The following is a 24,816-nucleotide window of genomic DNA, read 5'->3' as shown; positions in this document are numbered from 1 at the left end:
AATTGGCAAACGAGTACAAGATGCATTCCCCTAGGCCCATAAAGGTGAAGTGTCGTGTAGTCGACATTCACACGACACCACTAGAAGAATAACACCACAACTTAAATATCATAACATTGAATATTACTCAACCATACTTCACTACTAACATTTAGACTTCACCCATGTCCTCAAGAACTAAACGAACTACTCACGAGACATCATATGGAACATGATCAGAGGTGATATGATGATGAATAACAATCTGAACATAAACCTTGGTCCAACGGTTTCACTCAATAGCATCAATAACAAGTAGAAATCAATACCGGGAGAGTTTCCCCTATCAAACAATCAAGATCAAACCCAAATTGCTACAGCGGTGACGATGTGCAGCGGTGGAGACGGCGGTGATGATGATGAAGATGATGATGATGGTGATGGAGATGATGTCCAACTCGATGGCGGTGACGATGACGTCGATTTCCCCCTCCCGGAGGGAATTTCCCCGGTGGATCTCAGCCCGTCGGAGAGCTCTTTTCTCTCTCGTGTTCTCCGCCCCGCAGAGGCGGCTGTAACTCTTCGTGAGGTACCCTCTGGAGCTTAGGTCTTCGGGACGAAGGATTTCGCGAAGAAAAGGAGGCGAGAGGGGCTATGGGCCCCCCTCCTCACAGGGCGGCGCGGCCAGCCCTTGGACCGCGCCGGCCTATGGGGTGGGCCCACCTCGGGTCCCCTCAGCTCCCCCTTCTGGCTCACTTCGTCATCTGGAAAAAATAGGATTTTTGATATAATTTCCGTCAACTGTTGATCTTCCGAAATATTGCATTCTGACGGTGCTTTTTCCAGCAGAATCCTGGCTCCGGTGCTCGATCCTCCAATAATCATGAAACATGCAAAATAGATGAAATAACATAAGTATTATGTCCAAATATGAAATATATCAATGAATAACAGCAAATTATGATATAAAATAGTGATGCAAATTGGACGTATCAGGGGCCCACACCATACCTAGGCGTGGCCAGGGGGTGGGCCGCGCATAAGGGTGGTGTGGCCATCTCCTGACTCTTCTCCGTCTCCCCTTTGGACTCTGTCCCCGTGACAGTAAAATAGGAACTTCGGTTTTTGTTTCGTCCAATTCTGAGAATATTTCCAGAACAACTTTTCTGAAATACAAAAACAGCAAAACACAGAAACATGCATTGTGGCATCTTGTTAATAGGTTAGTTCCAGAAAATACATAAAAATGTCACGAAGTGTAAACAAAACATATAGAAATTGGTGTAAAACAAGCATGAAACATAAAAAATTATAGATACATTTGCAACGTATCAGCATCCCCAAGCTTAACTCCTGCTCGTCCTCGAGTAGGCAAGTGATAACAAAAGTAATTTTAAGGTGACATGTAGCCAACACAATATTGATCAAGTTATTGTAAAAGCATTGCAAGCTGAGATCAAAGTACTCTAAACATAGCCATGATAGATATAATTCTAACAATAGAACTTAGCAACTATGTTACAACATGAAAAGTAACTTAAACAAAAGATCAAGAATAATAGTGCACTGAAAGTAACTGTTTGTTTTTTAGCATAGAGAAAACATAGCAAAGTGATATTCAGCTTGTCCTTCATGGAATAGCAGAACATAAATGCATAGGAAACCTTTAAAGTTCAAAAGGGTGACTAGATACAAATAGTTTGAGGACAAGCAATAACATAATTATGAATCAATCAATAATAAATCTTGGGACTATGCACATTATACTCAGAATGACAACTTGCTTGTGACGGTACAGCACGCGTCCGTTGGGAACCCCAAGAGGAAGGTGTGATGCGTACAGCGACGAGTTTTCCCTCAGCAAGAAACCAAGGTTATCGAATCCAGTAGGAGTCAAGAAGCACGTTGAAGGTTGTTGGTGGTGGAGTGTAGTGTGGCGCAACACCAGGGATTCCGGCGCCAACGTGGAACCTGCACAACACAATCCAAATACTTTGCCCCAACTTAACAGTGAGGTTGTCAATCTCACCGGCTTGCTGTAACAAAGGATTAGATGTATAATGTAGAAGATGATGTTTGCAAAGAACAGTAAGAACAAGTATTGCAGTAGATTGTATTCGATGTAAAGAATGGACCGGGGTCCACAGTTCACTAGTGGTGTCTCTCCGATAAGATAAAGCATGTTGGGTGAACAAATTACAGTTGGGCAATTGACAAATAAGGAGGGCATGACCATGCACATACATATCATGATGAGTAGTGTGAAATTCAATTGGGCATTACGACAAAGTACATAGACCGCTATCCAGAATGCATCTATGCCTAAAAAGTCCACCTTTAGGTTAGCGTCCGCACCCCTTCCAGTATTAAGTTGCAAACAACAGACAATTGCATTAAGTATGGTGCGTAATGTAATCAACACAAATATCCTTAGACAAAGCATTGATGTTTTATCCCTAGTAGCAACAGCACATCCACAACCTTAGAACCTTCTGTCACTGTCCCAGATTTAATGGAGGCATGAACCCACTATCGAGCATAAATACTCCCTCTTGGAGTTACAAGTATCAACTTGGCCAGAGCCTCTACTAGCAACGGAGAGCATGCAAGATCTTAAACAACACATGTATGATAGATTGATAATGAACATAACATAGTATTCCATATTCATCGGATCCCAACAAACGCAACATGTAGCATTACAAATAGATGATCTTGATCTTGTTAGGCAGCTCACAAGATCCAACAATGATAGCATATGAGGAGAAGACAACCATCTAGCTACTGCTATGGACCCATAGTCCAGGGGTGAACTACCCACACATCAATCCGGAGGCGATCATGGCGATGAAGAGTCCTCCGGGAGATGATTCCCATCTCTGGCAGGGTGCCGGAGGCGATCTCCTGAATCCCCCGAGATGGGATTGGCGGCGGCGGCATCTTTGGAAGGTTTTCCGTATCGTGGCTCTCTATACTGGGGTTTTCTCGACAAAGGCTTCTTATATGCGGAAGGGTAGGTCAGGGGGTGACGCGAGGGCCCCACACGCCAGGGCCGCGCGGCCAAGGGCTGGGCCGCGCCGCCCTGTTGTGTCGGCGCCTCGTCGCCCCACTTCGTTTCCCTTTCGGTCTTCTGGAAGGTTCGTGGAAAAATAAGACCCTGGGCGTTGATTTCGTCCAATTCCGAGAATATTTCCTTACTAGGATTTCTGAAACCAAAAACAGCAGAAAACCGCAACTGGCTCTTCGGCATCTTGTCAATAGGTTAGTGAAAATGCATAAATATGACATAAAGTATGTATAAAACATGTGAGTATCATCAATAAAGTAGCATGGAACATAAGAAATTATAGATACGTTTGAGACGTATCAAGCATCCCCAAGCTTAATTCCTGCTCGTCCTCGAGTAGGTAAACGATAACAAAGATAATTTTTGAAGTGACATGCTAACATAATCTTGATCAATACTATTGTAAGCACATGTAATGAATGAAGTGATTCGAAGCAATGGTAAAGACAATGATTAAACAACTGAATCATATAGCAAAGACTTTTCATGAATAGTACTTTCAAGACAAGCATCAATAAGTCTTGCATAAGAGTTAACTCATAAAGCAATAGATTCAAAGTAAAGGCATTGAAGCAACACAAAGGAAGATATAAGTTTCAGCGGTTGGTTTCAACTTGTAACATGTATATCTCATGGATAGTTGTCAACATAAAGTAATATGATGAATGCAAATATGCAAACATGTAATAATCAATGCATAGTTAACACAAGTGTTTGCTTCTAAGGTGGAAGGAAATGGGTAAACTGACTCAACATAAAAGTAGAAGAAAGGCCCTTCGAAGAGGGAAGCATGGATTGCTATATTTGTGCTAGAGCTTTTATTTTGAAAACAAGAAATAGTTTTGTCAATGGTAGTAATAAAGCATATGTGTTATGTATAAAATATCTTATAAGTTGCAAGCCTCATGCATAGTATACCAATAGTGCCCGCACCTTGTCCTAATTAGCTTGGATTTACATGGATTATCATTGCATAACATATGTTTTAACCAAGTGTCACAAAGGGGTACCTCTATGCCGCCTGTACAAAGGTCTAAGGAGAAAGCTCGCATTGGATTTCTCGTTTTTGATTATTCTCAACTTAGACATCCATACCGGGACAACATAGACAACAGATAATGGACTCCTCTTTAATGCATAAGCATTCAACAATAGATAATATTCTCATAAGAGATTGAGGATTGTTGTCCAAACTGAAACTTCCACCATGGATCATGGCTTTAGTTAGCGGCCCAATGTTCTTCTCTAACAATATGCATGCTCAAACCATTCAACTCATGATAAATCACCCTTAATTCAGACAAGACGAACATGCATAGCACCTCACATGATATTCAACAAAGGTGAAATAGTTTATGGCATCCCCAGGAACATGGTTATCGCTCAACAAGCAACTTATTAAGACATAAGATACATAAGTACATATTCAATACCACAATAGTTTTTAAGCTAGTTTTCCCATAAGCTATATATTGTAAAGACAAAGAATGGAGTTTTAAAGGTAGCACTCAAGCAATTTACTTTGGAATGGCAGAAAATACCATGTAGTAGGTAGGTATGGTGGACACAAGTGGCATAGTTTTTGGCTCAAGGATTTTGGATTCACGAGAAGTAATCCCTCTCAATACAAGGCTTAGGCTAGCAAGGTTGTTTGAAGCAAACACAAGTATGAACAGGTCCAGCAAAACTTACATAAGAACATATTGCAAGCATTATAAGACTCTACACTGTCTTCCTTGTTGTTCAAACCCTCACCAGAAAATATCTAGACTTTAGAGAGACCAATCATGCAACCCAAATGTCAACAAGCTCTATAGTATTTCTTCACTAATTGGTGCGAAGTATATGATGCAAGAGCTTAAACATGAGCACAAAAATTGCCAAGTATCAAATTATTCAAGACATTATACCAATTTACCACATGTAGCATTTTCTGTTTCCAACCATATAACAATTAATGAAGCAGTTTCAACATTCACCATGAACATTAAGAATAAAGCTAAGAACATAAGTGTTCATATGAAATAGCGGAGCGTGTCCCTCTCCCACATAATGAATGCTAGGATCCAATTTTATTAAACAAAACAAAAACAAGAACATAAAGACGCTCCAAGTAAATCACATAAGATGTGACGGAATAAAAATATAGTTTCACAAGAGGTGAACTGATAATTTGTCGATGAAGAAGGGGATGCCTTGGGCATCCCCAAGCTTAGATGCTTGAGTCTTCTTGAAATATGCAGGGATGAACCACGGGGGCATCCCCAAGCTTAGAGCTTTCACTCTCCTTGATCATATTGTATCATCCTCCTCTCTTGATCCTTGAAAACTTCCTCCACACCAAACTCAAAACAAACTCATTAGAGGGTTAGTGCATAATCAAAAATTACAATGTTCATGATACGTCCAAAACGTATCTACTTTCCCAATTTGTGTATTTTGGATGCAACTAACACGGACTAACGCTGTTTTCAGCAGAACTGTTCTGGTGTCTCGTTTTTGTGCAGAAATCCAACTTTCAGGAAAATCCTCGGAATTTATGCAGAAGGTCCTATTTTCCCAGAATATTGGCGGAGCCAGAAGGGCAAGCCAGGTGGAGGCCCGAGGGCCCCACACCATAGGCCGGCGCGGCCCAGGAGGGGCCTGCACGGCCCTATGGTGTGGCGGCCTCGGTCGGCCTCCGATGCCCTCCTTCGGACTATTTATTGCCTTCGACCTAAAAACGCACGGAGAGAAGCCGAAGTCGCCAGAAACCCTCCAGAACGCCGCCACATCGCGAAACTCCGTCTCGGGAGCCAGAAGTCTCCGTTCTGGCACTCCGCCGGGACGGGGAATTGGAGGAGATCATCGCCATCATCACCACCGACGCCTCTCCATCAACCAGCCATGTTTCCCCCATCCATGTGTGAGTAATTCCCCCGCTGTAGGCCGAAGGGGATGGTAGGGATTGGATGAGATTGGTCATGTAATAGCATAAGATTGCTAGGGCATAGTGCCTAGTGTCCGTAATTGGTACTTTGATGATATTATTGCAACTTGTTATGCTTAATGCTTGTCACTAGGGCCCGAGTGCCATGATCTCAGATCTGAACATGTTATTGTTTCATCATGATATTCATTGTTTATGGTCTTACCTGCAAGTTGTATACACATGTCGCTGTCCGGAACCAATGGCCCCGAAGTGACAGAAATCGGGACAACCGGAGGGGATGGTAGTGATGTGAGGATCACATGTGTTCACGGAGTGTTAATGCTTTGCTCAGGTACTCTATTAAAAGGAGTACCTTAATATCCAGTAGATTCCCTTGAGGCCCGGCTGCCACCGGCTGGTAGGACAAAAGATATTGTGCAAGTTTCTCATTGCGAGCACGTACGACTATAATTGGAACACATGCCTATTGATTGCTTTGTACTTGGACACCGATTTATTATTATCTGCAAATGCACTGCTATGATTGTTACATGAGTTTCTCTCATCCATGCAACGCCCGTTATCCATCCCCGTGCCTACAGTATTTTAATCCTGCTGTTTACTATAATCACTACTGCTGTCTGTGTTACTCTGCTGCTGTTATTTCACTATCCTACTCGCTATAAAATCGTTACTATCGATAAACTCTTGCGAGCAAGTCTGTTTCCAGGTGCAGCTGAATTGACAACTCCGCTGTTAAGGCTTCCAAGTGTTCTTTGTCTCCCCTTGTGTCGAATCAATAAATTGGGTTATACTACCCGCGAAGACTGCTGCGATCCCCTATACTTGTGGGTCATCAAGATCTGCATTTTCGCGCCGTTGCCGGGGAGCATAGCTTTATTTGGAAGTTCACTTGGATTGATATTGTTCGCTGCAAATTCTCCATCATGGGTAAAACTCGCGATCCTAAAGTCGCCATATTACCATCCACTACAAGAAAAGGTACAACTCTGAGTACCTCTGCTACACTTGATTCACCATCTGTGATAAGTCAACTTGTTTCACCGCCACAAGTTTCACTTGTTGGTACTTCTGCTGAATCTGAAAACTCTCATAATATTGATAATGTTTCTGCTGTGCTTGATGATAGTGGTTCATTGGGATCCTTTCTAGATGCTACAATTGCTAGGTCTAGACAAATTGAAAATGCTGAAACTCCTAATGAAAATGTCACTACACCTGTTAATTCACCTGAACTTGATTATTCTAGTGATGATCCTGATGAGGATTATGTGGAGCTTAATGATGATTTTATTAATAGATGCAATGCTACTGCTGATGCGAGTAAAATTAAAAAGTTTCTTACACAATATACTGTTAGACATAAGCTATCTCCTGATCCTAAGTTCGCCACATCTCCTATATGCATTAAGGATAAAGATTATGATTTTTCTCTTGATCTATCTCATATAGCTATTGTAGAGAAAGCACCCTTTTGTGGTACTGAAAAAGAAAGTGCTGTAGAACACATGAATGAACTTTCTTCTATGAGTAGCTTGTTTTCTGATGATGACAAGATGCGTACTTACTTTGTCATTAAAAATTTTCCTTTCTCATTAAAGGATGATGCTAAAACTTGGTATAACAATTTGCCTCCTGGTTCTATTAAAAGTCCAACTGATTTGCGTGATGTTTTCTTTCGAAAATATTTTCCTGCTAGTGCTCAACATATTGCTTTACAGAGAATTTATTTGACCAGGGAGATGAAGAGAAATTTCCTGAGGCGTGGGCAAGATTTTGTTCTCTTATCAGAGCTCGACCTGGACATGATTTAGAGAAGAATGATCTACTTGATATATTTTATAGTGGACTAACCATTGAATCTAGAGCATATTTGGATAGTTGTGCTGGTTGTGTTTTCAGGAAAAGAACTCCAGACGAAGTTGAAGAATTATTGGCTAGAATAAGCAGGAATCATGATGATTGGAATACACCTGAACCAACTCCAACACCAATATTGAAGAAGAGGGGTTTAATTGAACTGAATGATGAAGATATGAGGGAAGCTAAGAAGTCCCTCAAGGAGAAAGGTATTAAATCTGAAGATGTGAAGAATCTACCTCCCATAGAGGATATATGTGAGATAATTCCCCCTTCACCCATGATTGAGGTAAACTCCCTTCAACGCTTTACTAGGGAAGATATTCCGTATTCAAAACCTCCTGCTCAATGCTTAGATGAGTTTGATAATTATATTGTTAAGCAAGAAAATTTTAATATGAGAGTAGAGAATCATCTTATGGAAAATTCTCAAACTATTAGCAATTTGCATGATATGGTGGAGAGAACCTCCAATGATGTTAAGATGCTTGTTAAACATTTTCAAATGATTCAAACTCAAATTGATCAACTCACTAAAGTGCAAAGTGACTTGCTAAAAAATAATTCTAAAGAGAAACATGCTTATGAAGTAACAACTAGAGGTGGTGTCTCTACCCAGGATCCTTTATATCCTGAAGGGCATCCCAAAAGAATTGAACAAGATTCTCAACGAATTGAACCTAGTGCTCCTTCTAAGAAGAAAAAGAAGAAGAAACATAAAAATGTTGTAGAATCCTCTGAACATGTTAATGATCCTAATAGCATTTCTATTTCCGATGCTGAAACTGAAAGTGGTAATGAACATGATAATGATAATGATAAGAATGATGCTTCTGATAAAGAAGAGGTAGAAGATGAACCTGAAAAGCATGCTAAAAATAAAAAGTATACTAAAGAATATTTTATTGCTAAGAAACATGGTAATGAAAGAGAACCTTGGGTGCAAAAGCAAATGCCTTTTCCTGCTAAGAAACTAAAATCAAAGGAAGAAGAACACTATAATAAATTTTGTGATTGGATGAAACCTTTATTCTTGCGAATCCCTTTGACTGATGCTATTAAATTGCCTCCTTATTCAAAATATATGAAAGATATTGTTACTAACAAAAGGAAAATCCCCAATGAGGAAATTTCCACTATGCTTGCTAATTACTCTTTCAATGGCAAAGTGCCAAAGAAGTTGGGCGACCCAGGTATACCTACTATTCCTTGTTCTATTAAGAATAATTATGTTAAAACTGCTCTATGTGACTTGGGAGCCAGTGTTAGTGTTATGCCTTTTTCTCTTTATAAGAGACTTTATTTAGATAAGTTGATACCTACTGATATATCTTTGCAAATGGCTGATAAATCTACTACTATTCCTGTTGGTATATGTGAGGATGTTCCTGTTCAAGTTACTAATAACTGCTTGATATTAACTGATTTTGTTGTGTTGGAAATGCCTGAAGATGATAATATGTCTATTATTCTTGGGAGACCATTTCTTAACACCGCAGGGGCTGTTATTGATTGCAATAAAGGAAAGGTTACTTTCAATGTTGATGATAAGGAGCATACCGTCTATTTCCCCAAGAGGATTGATAAAGTATGTGGAGTCAATACTATTTCTAATGTGAGAACTATCAAAATTGGAACTATTGATTGTCCTATATATGAGCCTAAAGAAGGTTATCAAAATCTTATGATTGGATCCATATCAATACAATTCAAGGTAACATGATTGATTTGAGGTTTATTTCTTCATATGCTATGTAAAATTTATTTGGTGGCAAGACTTGATCAACCTTGTTAACAAATATCTTTTATATGCATAGAGGGGGTAAACAACATCTCTTTCTTCCTCCACTTGTCTTATTTGCTGTAGCACTTTTGATTTGCAAAGTTCCTTAGTTAATTAGAGATTTCAAAAAATTTCCTGGCCAGTAATAATAAATTTAATACCCAGAAATGTGCATTTTTCAAAGTTTTCAAAAATTCACAAAAATTATACCGTTGGTCCTATTTTTCGAAAATGCACCTGGGAGCACCTGGAGATGACCTATGGGGCACCCCAGGGTGGCACCCCACAGGCCGGCGCAGCCTGGAAGGGGGGCGCGCCACCCTGGCGTGTGGGCCCCCCTTTACCCCACTTTAGCATCTCTTCCTCCCAGACTCTTCTCTCTCCCGAAAAAATCAACACTAGCTTCCTCTCACTTGCGTTTTTGCTCAAGAGCTCAGGATTTTTCGATCTCTTTGCTCAGCCCAGATTTTTGTCTGAAATTTGGCACATTTGCTCTCCGGTATGTGACTCCTCCGATCATCCAAGTAGAATTTTGTTTGGTTGAGTATATCTTGAATATTTTGCTGCTGTAGGTAACATGTTTAGTGAGCTTGCATGCTTGCTCTAAGTTGTATAAACTAGTTTTGATGCATGATTACTACTCTAGCAAGTTCCTATAGTAGTTCCCCTTGATTATATGTCACCAAACCAAATTTTATATTGTTTGTTGAAAAGTTTCAGAAAAGGAGGATGAAGAACTTCAACTTTGGAGAATTGTTCAAGAGAGGAACAACCAGCACCGGAAGGCCCTCAAGGACCGCTACCCGACTCAGGCGATCCTACAATGAAGATATCATCGTGCCAAGCTTCGCACCCGAAGAAGACAATGGGGCTCCTAATGCTTCGTCCTTCCCATGTTATGATTTTCTGAGAAATGCTGGGATATTGGATGATTTCTTCACCCTTGTCAACAGGGCGGGCTTAGCCGCCTACATGGGAGATGAAAGGGAGCAATACTACATGCTCACCAAAATCTTCGTCGAGAGCTTCAAGTTCCACAACAAGCAATATGGGCCGACAGTTGCATTCAAGATCTATGGTAATCCTATTACTATGGAATTGGAAGAATTTTGTGTTGCATTGGATATTGCCCCTGTAGGTACAGCAAGGAGGATTGATGACAACCCCCGGGATCTGTTGGAGCTCTATCGAGGAATCACCGATGATGATTGTCGCACCATTCAGCGTGGCAAGATAAGAAACATCCAACTCCCCGCCATTAAGTATTTTGCCTATTACATTGCTACAAGCATTCTTGGTAGGGAGAACACTAGCAATATTTCTAGATACCATCTTGCTTTCTTGAATGCTGCACTTACTGGATAGACACCATATCATCTTGGTTCTCTTATTGCTCGCCGCCTGTCTAACAGGGGGCCTATTTTTGGAGGAACTATTGCATTGCGCATTTTAACACATTTAAGACTTCCTCTTGATTCTAATGATGTGCCATTAACTCCTAGGAGGCTTGATATTACTGCTATGAAAAGCCATCATTTTGTTACCGCTGATTCCACTTTAGATAATATGGTCTATAGAATGTTGTTTGCTGACGGGGATGAGAAGGAAATCCCTCTTCCCCAGCAAGAATTGTTCAGCATTGACAAGGAACCATGGTCGCGCACTAAGGAGGAGGTGGAGGAAAAGATAAAGATACAAGACTTCCACCAGCAGCATGACTCCGAGGACGCCGAGCCCTCCTACGACTACACTGTCACGTATCCGGGTGCTTCTTCTAGCACATACCCAGAATATGATCCATCTTCGTCGTACTACGGAGATGCTACTTCATGGCCACGATGGGATTGAACTCCACTTAGGCCAAAAGCCTAAGCTTGGGGGGAGGTATACCGGCATCACTCATTCTTTGCATATTATGGTTGCTGGATACTTGTACATACTTGTTTAGTTGCTTTGAGTGGTTTTCTAATGAGAGGAAGATGATATTTGGGGAAGTGCTGCCTGAAAACAGATTCTGGACTGTTACCAAAAAAATTCTCAAAAATAGCCAGGACAGTATTTTGCGAAGCCAATTTTTGTGCATGTTTCCCAGGTTGTTATCTAACTTTCATTAGTTGAACACTTTTCAATTTGAGCAGTGGAAGAATTTCTTAAAAATCGAGTACTGTACTGCTGTCAAGTTTGATGAATTTCTGCTGCTTTGTGTTTATGTGACTTTTCTAGTTTGCTATTTCTTGTTTTTGTTTTGTTTCTTTCCCAAAACACAAAAAGACCAAAAAAATTTCTGTTGTTTCTCTTCATCATTTGTTTGTTTTGGTTTCTTGCATTTGTTTCGCTTTATTTGCTATCGTTGGTTTGCTACAAGAAAACCCAAAAAGATTTGGCTTTGTTTGCTTGTTTCCTTTTGTTCTTGTTTCCAATTCGAAAACACCAAAAATATTTGCTGTTCTTCTTTGGTTTGTAAAGTTCATCATGAGTTCAATGGTCTTCGGTGGCTGGAGCATGGTTTTCATTTCATATTATCCAAGCTACACAAGTGAAAGGCAATAATGACAATCTATGACAATTGGATTGTGGTGAGAGGCTGGTATGAACTCTATTTGTTTTCATTTTTTGTACATATACTCATCCATGTGAGCATGCTTAGTTGGTTCATGTGAGGTATATGTCATTTAAGAAAGTCTAGTGGTTCATGATCTCTCATGTTTAGCTCCAATTTATTAATATGAGTAGCATGTCATGGATGTTTGCTTGCATTGTTTTATTCATAAGTATGTATGGCATTGTGGTATCCTCCTCTGAATAATTCATTTATATCGACTTGGCACATGCTCACACATGCATATGACTGAACAAAAGTCAATTAAGCCTCAATGATTTACATTGTTTCAGAGTTCTTGTATCACTTTTATGCCTCCGTTAATTTATTTTGCCGCAAGCATGATTATGATAGTTACTGCTCTCTTGATTTGTCGCTCCCCAGTCTATTGCTAGCCTTCACTTGTACTGAGCGGGAACGCTGCTCGTGCTTCCAAACACCTGAAAACCAAGTTGTTCCAAAGTGTCCACCATAAATACCTATGCATGGCATTTCAAACCATTCCAAGTAAATTCTCATGCGCTACCTTTAAAACCTTCAAAATGCTTCTCAATTTGTGTTTATGTTTCATAGCTCATGAGGAAGTATGTGGTGTTTAACTTTCAACCTTGTCATTTACTCTTGACAGACTTTCATTATGGACTAGTGGCACATCCGCTTATCCAATAATTTTGCAAAAAGAGCTGGCAATGGGATTCCCAATCCCAAATTAATTAACCTAAATAGACACTCCTCCATGGTATGTGATTGTTGGACGACACCCGAAGGATTCGGTTAGCCATGGCTTGTGTAAGCAAAGGTTGTGGGGAGTGTCATCATAATAAAACTAAAATAAAAAGGCACTCCTTCATGGTATGAGATTGTTGGCAGGCACCCGAGGATTCGGTTAGCCATGGTTTGTGAAAGAAAGGTTGGAAGGAGTGCCGCATAAACCTAAAAATAATTCATGGGAGCCGCTCTTGGAAGTCCGGTTGGCGAGGTAGTTGGTGTACCCATTACCATTCGTTGACAACAACAAACACCTCTCAAAATAATCTTACTCCTGTTTTAAAGATGAAAAGCTCTAGCGCATGTTAATCCCTGCTTCCCTCTGCGAAGGGTCAATATTTTACTTTTATGTTGTGTCTCCATTCTTTCTTTGAGCACTATCTTGAGAGCACAACTGTCATTCTTAGTATAATATGCTTGTCCCAAAATATAATTGATTGCGGTATAACTTTGATGCTTTTATCTTTGACAATCACTATTTCTAGTCTTTCTATGAACTTCAGAGGTGCCTGAGCATTTTTGTTTTGCTAATCAAATATGGGCAAGCGAGATACCACTTTATCATACTTTCTTATGAACATTGCAATCCTGCTTATATACATGATTCATGATGCTTATTATTAATTGTTGGTACCTCTCCATGATTGACATAGCTGTTAGATGATCTTATTTGTATGCATCTCATTATGAACTGCCTAAGTGTTAGCCATAGCATGAGAATATATACATCATATGAGCAAATGTGTTCGTGAAAGTTCTTTTATCGCTCAGTTGTTAACTGAATTGCTTGAGGACAAGCAATAAGCTAAGCTTGGGAGAGTTGATACGTCCAAAATGTATCTACTTTCCCGAACACTTTTGCTATTGTTTTGCCTCTAATTTGTGTATTTTGGATGCAACTAACATGGACTAACGCTATTTTCGGCAGAACTGTTCTGGTGTCTCATTTTTGTGCAGAAATCCAACTTTCAGGAAAATCCTTGGAATTTATGCAGAAGGTCCTATTTTCCCAGAATATTGGCGGAGCCAGAAGGGCAAGACAGGTGGAGGCCCGAGGGCCCCACACCATAGGCCGGCGCGGCCCAGGAGGGGCCCGCGCGGCCCTATGGTGTGGCGGCCTCGGTCGGCCTCCGACGCCCTCCTTCGGACTATTTATTGCCTTCGACCTAAAAACGCACGGAGAGAAGCCGAAGTCGCCAGAAACCCTCCAGAACGCCGCCACATCGCGAAACTCCGTCTCGGGAGCCAGAAGTCTCCGTTCTGGCACTCCGCCGGGACGGGGAATTGGAGGAGATGATCGCCATCATCACCACCGACGCCTCTCCATCAACCAGCCATGTTTCCCCCATCCATGTGTGAGTAATTACCCCGCTGTAGGCCGAAGGGGATGGTAGGGATTGGATGAGATTGGTCATGTAATAGCATAAGATTGTTAGGGCAGAGTGCCTAGTGTCCGTAATTGGTACTTTGATGATATTGTTGCAACTTGTTATGCTTAATGCTTGTCACTAGGGCCCGAGTGCCATGATCTCAGATCTGAACATGTTATTGTTTCATCATGATATTCATTGTTTATGGTCTTACCTGCAAGTTGTATACACATGTCGCTGTCCGGAACCAATGGCCCCGAAGTGACAGAAATCGGGACAACCGGAGGGGATGGTAGTGATGTGAGGATCACATGTGTTCACGGAGTATTAATGCTTTGCTCCGGTACTCTATTAAAAGGAGTACCTTAATATCCAGTAGATTCCCTTGAGGCCCGGCTGCCACCGGCTGGTAGGACAAAAGATGTTGTGCAAGTTTCTCATTGCGAGCACGTACGACTATAATTGGAACACATGCCTATTGATTGCTTTGTACTTGGACACCATTTTATTATTATCTACAAATGCCCTGCTATGATTGTTACATGAGTTTCTCTCATCCATGCAACGCCCGTTATCCATCCCCGTGCCTACAGTATTTTAATCCTGCTGTTTACTATAATCACTACTGCTGTCTGTGTTACTCTGCTGCTGTTATTTCACTACTGCTACTGCTATAAAACTGTTACTACTGATAAACTCTTGCGAGCAAGTCTATTTCCAGGTGCAGCTGAATTGACAACTCCGCTGTTAAGGCTTCCAAGTGTTCTTTGTCTCCCCTTGTGTCGAATCAATAAATTGGGTTATACTACCCGCGAAGACTGCTGCGATCCTCTATACTTGTGGGTCATCAGTTCACAGGTGACATAATCATTCTTAACACTTCTGGACATTGCACAAAGCTACTGAAAGTTAATGGAATAAAGAAATCCATCAAACATAGCAAAACAGGCAATGCGAAATAAAAGGCAGAATCTGTCAAAAACAGAACAGTCTGTATAGACGAATTTTTCTGGGGCACTTAACTTGCTCAGATGAAAATGCTCAAATAGAATGAAAGTTGCGTACATATCTGAGTATCACTCACGTAAATTGGCAGATTTTTCTGAGTTACCTACAGAGAATACTACTCAAATTCGTGACAGCAAGAAATCTGTTTCTGCGCAGTAATCCAAATCTAGTATGAACCTTACTATCAAAGACTTTACTTGGCACAACAATGCAAAAAAATTAAGATAAGGAGAGGTTGCTACAGTAGTAACAACTTCCAAGACTCAAATATAAAACAAAAGTGCAGAAGTAAAATCATGGGTTGTCTCCCATAAGCGCTTTTCTTTAACGCCTTTCAGCTAGGCGCAGAAAGTGTGAATCAAGTATTATCAAGAGATGATGCATCGACATCGGGGTTTGGAGTTTTCTCAACTATGCATTGTATCTTATCTATGTAAGTTTCAGAGGCTCCTTTTTCATTACTCTTAGGCTTGCTATTCTCATCAAACAAATTTTCAGGAACAAGGCAAGCATAGTTATTTTTGAGAGCTTCATGCATCCCTAGGAGCTTACTAGGTATCGGTACTTTAATCTCCCCACCATCATTAACATTATTAGTGTACCTTATTCTATCCATGTCCATCTTTTAAAGTGTTCTTTTAAAGTCAGTAAACAAACCAAGCCTCTTATGCTTAATAAAAACTTTTCTAGCTTCTTTAGCTATATCTTCAAATTCTCTAACAAGGACTTTTAAAACAAAATCTCTCTTTTCTCCCATCTCCATATCAGAAAGTGTAAGAAACATATGTTGTATTATGGGATTGAGATTAACAAATCTAGTTTCCAACATGTGTACTAAATAGGCAGAAGCACTTTCATAAGTAGGAGCAACTTTTAATAATGGTATATCTTCAAAATGTTCATCCATACTAATATGGGTGAAAAATTGTTCTATATTATCTCTTCCAATGATAGACCCGTGCCCTACCGGTACATCTTTTAGGGTGAACTTAGGAGGAAACATGACGAAATAAGTAAAGTAAATTCAAGTAACTAATTTTTTTGTGTTTTTAATATTGAGAACGCAAACAAGATAGTAAATAAAGTAATGCAAGTAACAAATTTTTTGTATTTTGATATAATGAAGCAAACAAAGCAGTAAATAAAGTAAAGTAAAGCAAGACAAAAACAAAGTAAAGAGATTGGAAGTGAGAGACTCCCCTTGCAGCGTGTCTTGATCTCCCCGGCAACGGCGCCAGAAAAAACGTTGCTTGTGACGGTACAGCACGCGTCCGCTGGGAACCCCAAGAGGAAGGTGTGATGCGTACAACGGCGAGTTTTCCCTCAGTAAGAAACCAAGGTTATCGAATCCAGTAGGAGTCAAGAAGCACGTTGAAGGTTGTTGGTGGCGGAGTGTAGTGCGGCGCAACACCAGGGATTCCGGTGCCAACGTGGAACCTGCACAACACAATACAAATACCTTGCCCCAACTTAACAGTGAGGTTATCAATCTCACCGGCTTGCTGTAACAAATGATTAGATGTATAATGTAGAAGATGATGTTTGCAAAGAACAGTAAGAACAAGTATTGCAGTAGATTGTATTCGATATAAAGAATGGACCGGGGTCCACAGTTCACTAGTGGTGTCTCTCCAATAAGATAAAGCATGTTGGGTGAAAAAATTACAGTTGGGCAATTGACAAATAAGGAGGGCATGACCATGCACATACATATCATGATGAGTAGTGTGAAATTCAATTGGGCATTACGACAAAGTACATAGACCGCTATCCAGCATGCATCTATGCCTAAAAAGTCCACCTTCAGGTTAGCGTCCGCACCCCTTCCAGTATTAAGTTGCAAACAACAGACAATTGAATTAAGTATGGTGCGTAATGTAATCAACACAAATATCCTTAGACAAAGCATTGATGTTTTATCCCTAGTAGCAACAGCACATCCATAACCTTAGAACCTTCTGTCACTGTCCAGATTTAATGGAGGCATGAACCCACTATCGAGCATAAATACTCCCTCTTGGAGTTACAAATATCAACTTGGCCAGAGCCTCTACTAGCAACGGAGAGCATGCAAGATCTTAAACAACACATGTATGATAGATTGATAATCAACATAACATAGTATTCCATATTCATCGGATCCCAACAAACGCAACATGTAGCATTACAAATAGATGATCTTGATCATGTTAGGCATCTCACAAGATCCAACAATGATAGCACATGAGGAGAAGACAACCATCTAGCTACTGCTATGGACCCATAGTCCAGGGGTGAACAACTCACACATCAATCCGGAGGCGATCATGGCGATGAAGAGTCCTCCGGGAGATGATTCCCCTCTCCGGCAGGGTGCCGGAGGTGATCTCCTGAATCCCCCGAGATGGGATTGGCGGCGACGGCGTCTCTGGAAGGTTTTCTGCATCGTGGTGACGCGAGGGCCCCACACGCTAGGGCCGCGTGGCCAAGGGCTGGGCCGTGCCGCCCTGTTGTGTCGGCCCCTCATCGCCCCACTTCGTTTCCCTTTCGGTCTTCTGGAAGGTTCGTGGAAAAATAAGACCCTGGGCGTTGATTTTGTCCAATTCCGAGAATATTTCCTTACTAGGATTTCTGAAACCAAAAACAGCAGAAAACAACAACTGGCTCTTCGGCATCTTGTCAATAGGTTAGTGCCGGAAAATGCATAAATATGACATAAAGTTTGTATAAAACATGTGAGTATCATCAATAAAGTAGCATGGAACATAAGAAATTATAGATACGTTTGAGACGTATCACAACTATGCTCTCTTAATTGCTGAATAAAGTTAGAAGATGAAGAATCAACATAAAAGTAAAAGAAAGGCCCTTCGCAGAGGGAAGCAGAGATTACTCATGTGCTAGAGCTTTTATTTTGAATAAAATAGAGGGGTTGGAAATGTATTTTGAGAGGTATGTATGTCTATGTCAACGATTGGTATCAAATGATTTATAATCATTTCATGTTTAATGGCTTCAAGAGCGGCTCCCGTAGAGAGAACAATAAAGTTCATCTTCTCCTTTGTTTGAACAAGCTAAGTTCATGATTATTTGTTAACTTTATATTTAGTGGGCTGGGCACCCGTTTGTCTGCTCTTTTTGCAATATTAGGGACTAGCACATTATGCATGCTAGTCAAGGTGTGAAGCCAACAATAAAGCATCCAACACTTCCTCATGAGCTAAAACAGGAACACAAAACAGGTAATAGATTTTAAAGGTTTTAAAGGTAGCACACAAGCTATTTACTTTGGTGTGGCGGTGAAATACCACATATAGGTAGGTATGGTGGACACATTTGTCAAACTTTGGGTTTTTGGGAGTTGGATGCACAAGTAGAGCTCATACTCAGTACAGGTGAAGGCTAGCAAGAGACTGGGAGCGACCAACTAAGAGAGCAATAATGGCCATAATCATGCATAGCGACAAAACATTATTAATTAAAGCATAAAGTGATATTACAAGTCAAAAAATAAATGATCATAGAGGCTTGACGTGACTGGTTTGTAGTCATAACATGGTGTAAGCATGCGCCAAGTCAACCCAAATAAAGCATCAAAGGAGAATACCACAATATTATGCTTCTGTATGATGGAAACAACACATGATTCTTTCAATGACACATTAAACACTCTCAGCTATTTGAGACAAGTCATGCTACAACAATAACTACTAAGCATATAATTAAAATAACATCTAACATGACATGCAAAAATCTAAGCAAACAAGCTTCCTTTTGCACCACTAGAAGCATGAAATATTTTACTCGTTTCCAACACCAGTCAATTTATTTGAAACAACTCTCATAGATAATAATCAATACAGACCAGAGAGTTAATCATACCTAACTAAAGAAAACTAACAAGCTCTGAACAAAATATAAGTGGAAAACAAGAGCTAAACACAGTACTAGCGAAAGAAAACACTCATAGAACAATAAGAGTGAAAACTAGAGTGTTCTATGCAATAAAATGGAGTGTGTCATTCTGCAAAACAAGTATGCTGGGATCCAACCATATACTACAGAAAACAAAACAAAATAAAACTAAAAACAAAAATAAAGACGCTTCAAGAACAAAACATAGCATATGAAAATATAGAAATATAGTGTCTTGAAAGATGACTTGATATTTTTGTTGATGAAGAAGGGAATGCCTTGGGCATCCCCAAGCTTTGACGCTTGTACCTCTTGGATATTTCTTGGCGTGAAATGGGCCTCCCCAAGCTTGAGCTTTTGTCCATTCTTCATCTTATCACATCATTCTTCTCTCCCTACACTTGAAAACTTCCTTCATAAAAAACTTCACACAATTTTATTAGCAGCATTGGTGCAATCAATTATAACAAAGCCACTTTGGTTCAGTTCTAGGACAAGTCAAACATCCACTAAAACATTAGATACTGTAGCAACTTCTTTAAAAACACTCTTTCTCTCAAAAGAACTCAAAAGAAAAAGATTAAGAGGCAAATTCAAATAGTGGCAGAAATCTATCAAAACAGAACAACATATAAAGATCGATTTTTTTAGAAAATCCTCTGTTATTCAAATCGAAAATTGAAAAACTAATGAAAGTTAGATAATAACCTGGGGCATATTCTCAAAAATTATCAGATAAATACGACGTTCTAACGGGGAATACAAATTTTTTGGGTGATAGCAGAGAATCTGTTTCAGGACAGATCTTACCTTCAAAGACTCAAGAAAAGAAAAATTACAGAAATAAAACATGAGTTATCTCCCAAGAGTGATTTTCTTTAACGCCTTTCAGCTAGGCTTGATAGTTTTAGTGATGCTCTCATGAAAATAGAAAATGAAGCAAAAGGAGCATCAAGAAGCAAATTTAAAATACATTTAAGTCTAACCCACTTCCTATTCATAGGAATCTTGTACAAAAATAAATTAATAAAGAACAAAGTTACAAGCATAAGAAGATAAAACAAGAGTAACTTCAAAACTTTCAGCATATAGGGAGGTGTTTTAGTGCCATGAAAACTTCCACAACCATATTTTCCTCTCTCATAATAATTTTTGGTAGCTGATACGTCTCCGACGTATCGATAATTTCTTATGTTCCATGCCACATTATTGATGATATCTACATGTTTTATGCATACTTTATGTCATATTTATGCATTTTCTGGAACTAACCTATTAACAAGATGCCGAAGAGCCAGTTGCTGTTTTCTACGGTTTTTGGTTTCAGAAATCCTAGTAAGGAAATATTCTCGGAATTGGACGAAATCAACGCCCAGGGGCCTATTTTCACACGAAGCTTCCAAAAGACCGAAGAGTCAACGAAGTGGGGCCACGAGGTGGCCAGGAGGTAGGGCGGCGCGGCCCAAGCCTTGGCCGCGCCGGCCTATCTCCTGGGCCCCTCGCGACGCCCCTTGACCTGCCCTTCCGCCTACAAATAGCCTTCATCGCGAAACCCCCAGTACCGAGAGCCACGATACGGAAAACCTTCCAAAGACGCCGCCGCCGCCAATCCCATCTCGGGGGATTCAGGAGATCGCCTCCCGCACCCTGCCAGAGAGGGGATTCATCTCCCGGAGGACTCTACGCCGCCATGGTCGCCTCCGGAGTGATGAGTGAGTAGTTCACCCCTGGACTATGGGTCCATAGCAGTAGCTAGATGGTTGTCTTCTCCTCATTATGCTTCATTGTCGGATCTTGTGAGCTGCCTAACATGATCAAGATCATCTATCTGTAATGCTATATGTTGTGTTTGTTGGGATCCGATGAATAGAGAATACTATGTTATGTTGATTATCAATTTATATCAATGTGTTGTTTATGATCTTGCATGCTCTCCATTATTAGTAGAGGCTCTGGCCAAGTTTTTGCTAGTAACTCCAAGAGGGAGTATTTATGCTCGATAGTGGGTTCATGTCTCCGTGAATCTGGGGGAGTGACAGAAACCTCTAAGGTTATGGATGTGCTGTTGCCACTAGGGATAAAACATTGATGCTATGTCCGAGGATGTAGTTATTGATTACATTACGCGCAATACTTAATGCAATTGTCTGTTGTTAGCAACTTAATACTGGAGGGGGTTCGGATGATAACCTGAAGGTGGACTTTTTAGGCATAGATGCATGCTGGATAGCGGTCTATGTACTTTGTCGTAATGCCCAATTAAATCTCACAGTACTCATCATAATATGTATGTGCATGGTCATGCCCTCTCTATTTGTCAATTGCCCAACTGTAATTTGTTCACCCAACATGCTATTTATCTTATGGGAGAGACACCTCTAGTGAACTGTGGACCCCGGTCCAATTCTCTATACTGAAATACAATATACTGCAATTGTTCTACTGTTTTCTGCAAACAATCATCTTCCACACTATACATCTAATACTTTGTTACAACAAGCCGGTGAGATTGACAACCTCGCTGTTTTGTTGGGGCAAAGTACTTGGTTTGTGTTGTGCAGGTTCCACGTTGGCGCCGGAATCCCTGGTGTTGCGCCGCACTACATCTCGCCGCCATCAACCTTCACGTGCTTCTTGACTCCTACTGGTTCGATAAACCTTGGTTTCTTACTGAGGGAAACTTGCCGCTGTGCGCATCACACCTTCCTCTTGGGGTTCCCAACGGACGCGTATCGAACGGAAAGACAACACGTCAACCACGCGCATCAAGCAAATTTCTGGCGCCGTTGCCGGGGAAATCAAGACACGCTGCAAGGGGAGTCTCCACATCCCAATCTCTTTACTTTGTTTTTGTCTTGTTTTACTTTATTTACTACTTTGTTTGCTGCACTAAATCAAAATACAAAAAAAATTAGTTGCTAGTTTTACTTTACTTGCTATCTTGTTCTCCATATTAAAAACACAAAAAAATTAGTTACTTGTTTTACTTTACTTAATATCATGCATGTTTTTATTTCACTAGTTAAGCATAATGGAAAACAACAAAAATATGAGAGATCTTTATGAACTTTATCTTGAATTAGGACATGATGTGTTTGAAGAGAGAATTAAAAAACCCATGGAACTTTATATGCATGCTAATGGGAATGTTATTACTATGAATGCTTTGAACACCATTGTTGCTAATGCTATGGAAAATTCTAAGCTTGGGGAAGCTGGCTTTGATGAGCATGATCTTTTTAGTCCCCCAAGCATTGAGAAGAAAATTTTCTTTTATGATTACAATATGCCTCCTATATATGATGATAGCCACTTTGTTGAATTTGCTCCCACTACAACTAATAAAATTGATTATGCTTATGTGGAGAGTAATAATTTTATGCATGAGACTCATGATAAGAATGTTTTATGTGATAGTTATATTGTTGAGTTTGCTCATGATACTACTGAAAGTTATTATGAGAGAGGAAAATATGGTTGTAGAAATTTTCATGTTACTAAAATGCCTCTCTATATGCTGAAATTTTTGAAGCTACACTTGTTTTATCTTCCTATGCTTGTCACTTTGCTTTTCATGAACTTGTTTATTTACAAGATTCCTATGCATAGGAAGCATGTTAGACTTAAATGTGTTTTGAATTTTCTTCTTGATGCTCTCTTTTGCTTCAAATACTATTTCTTGCGAGTGCATCATTAAAATTGCTGAGCCCATCTTAATGGCTATAAAGAAAGAACTTCTTGGGAGATAACCCATGTGTTTATTTTACTACAGTACTTTTATTTTATATTTGAGTCTTGGAAGTTGTTAATACTGTAGCAACCTCTCCTTATCTTAGTTTTGTGCTTTGTTGTGCCAAGTAAAGTCGTTGATAGTAAGGTTCATACTAGATTTGGATTACTGCGCAGAAATAGATTTCTTTGCTGTCACGAATCTGGGCCAAATTCTCTGTAGGTAACTCAGAAAATTATGCCAATTTACGTGAGTGATCCTCAGATATGTACGCAACTTTCATTAAATTTGAGCATTTTCATTTGAGCAAGTCTGGTGCCTCAATAAAATTCGTCTTTACGAACTGTTCTGTTTTGACAGATTCTGCCTTTTATTTCGCATTGCCTGTTTTGATATGTTCTATGGATTTTTCGATTCCATTGACTTTCAGTATCTTTGTGCAATGTCCAGAAGTGTTAAGAATGATTATGTCACCTCTGAACATGAATATTTTGATTGTGCACTAACCCTCTAATGAGTTGTTTTGAGTTTGGTGTGGAGGAAGTTTTCAAGGATCAAGAGAGGGAGATGATACAACATGATCAAGGAGAGTGAAAGCTCTAAGCTTGGGGATGCCCCGGTGGTTCACCCCTGCATATATCAAGAAGACTCAAGCGTCTAAGCTTGGGGATGCCCAAGGCATCCCCTTCTTCATCGACAACATTATCAGGTTCCTCCCCTGAAACTATATTTTTATTCCGTCACATCTTATGTGCTTTGCTTGGAGCGTCGGTTTGTTTTTGTTTTTGTTTTGTTTGAATAAAATGGATCCTAGCATTCTTTGTGTGGGAGAGAGACACGCTCCGCTGTTGCATATGGACAAGTATGTCCTTAGGCTTTACTCATAATATTCATGGCGAAGTTTCTTCTTCGTTAAATTGTTGTATGGTTGGAAACGGGAAATGTTGCATGTGGTAGTGTATAATAAAATACTTGTAGAACATTGAGCTTTGATAACTTGATTCTTTGCAAATGTTTTGAGATATTTAGATGGTAAGGCTTGCTGGATAAATAAGTTAAAATTAGTAGTGGATTGTTGTCTTTAAGCTTGTGCCGTACTACAAACTCTATTTAAATAGTTGAAGGCGTAGTTGGACTTGATAGCTTTCCATGTCTGAGAGTTCATCGTAATAACTAAGTTGTGCTGAAGGTCGAGGGAGCTAGCGGGGTACTTGTGCCACCGTGAACGGTCCTCCTTGGAGTAAATTTTAATCATGCTCTTAATGATGAACCTGCTAGTTGTTTGCAATAAGCTTGTGAGTTCTTTTTGACTAATGTTAAGCTACGGTTTTTGGCACTTCCACCATCCAAATTTGCTAGCCTCTTCGGTACTGTGCATTGCCTTTTGCTCACATTGAGAATTGTGCATACTTCACCGGTACATCCAAACCCGTGGGAGAACTTTCTCTTGTTCTCCTACACATAAGCCCATACATCTCCTCAAAACAGCCACCATACCTACCTACCACAGCATTTCCATAGCTGTTCCTAGATATATTGCCATGCAACATCCATTTTATATTACATGCCATGTTGTCATTTATTACTTATATATTGCTTTGCATGATCATATACAGCTGATGTGTGGTTTACCCATGTTACGCTAGATCATTGCACATCCTGCTACACTGGCAGATGCATACAGTTTCATACATCATGTTTCATTCATTATGAGTTATTTGTACCAAAAAGTGTGTTGTCATATTAGGATGTTGCCCCTAAAAATGAAAAGAGCCGTGGAGGCCATCAAAAAGAAAAAAAAGAAAAAAAAAGAAAGAAAAAAAATG

Source organism: Lolium perenne, chromosome 4 (assembly GCF_019359855.2).
Source record: "Lolium perenne isolate Kyuss_39 chromosome 4, Kyuss_2.0, whole genome shotgun sequence".
Lineage (NCBI taxonomy): Eukaryota > Viridiplantae > Streptophyta > Magnoliopsida > Poales > Poaceae > Lolium > Lolium perenne.
Note: the sequence above shows the minus strand (reverse complement) of the source record.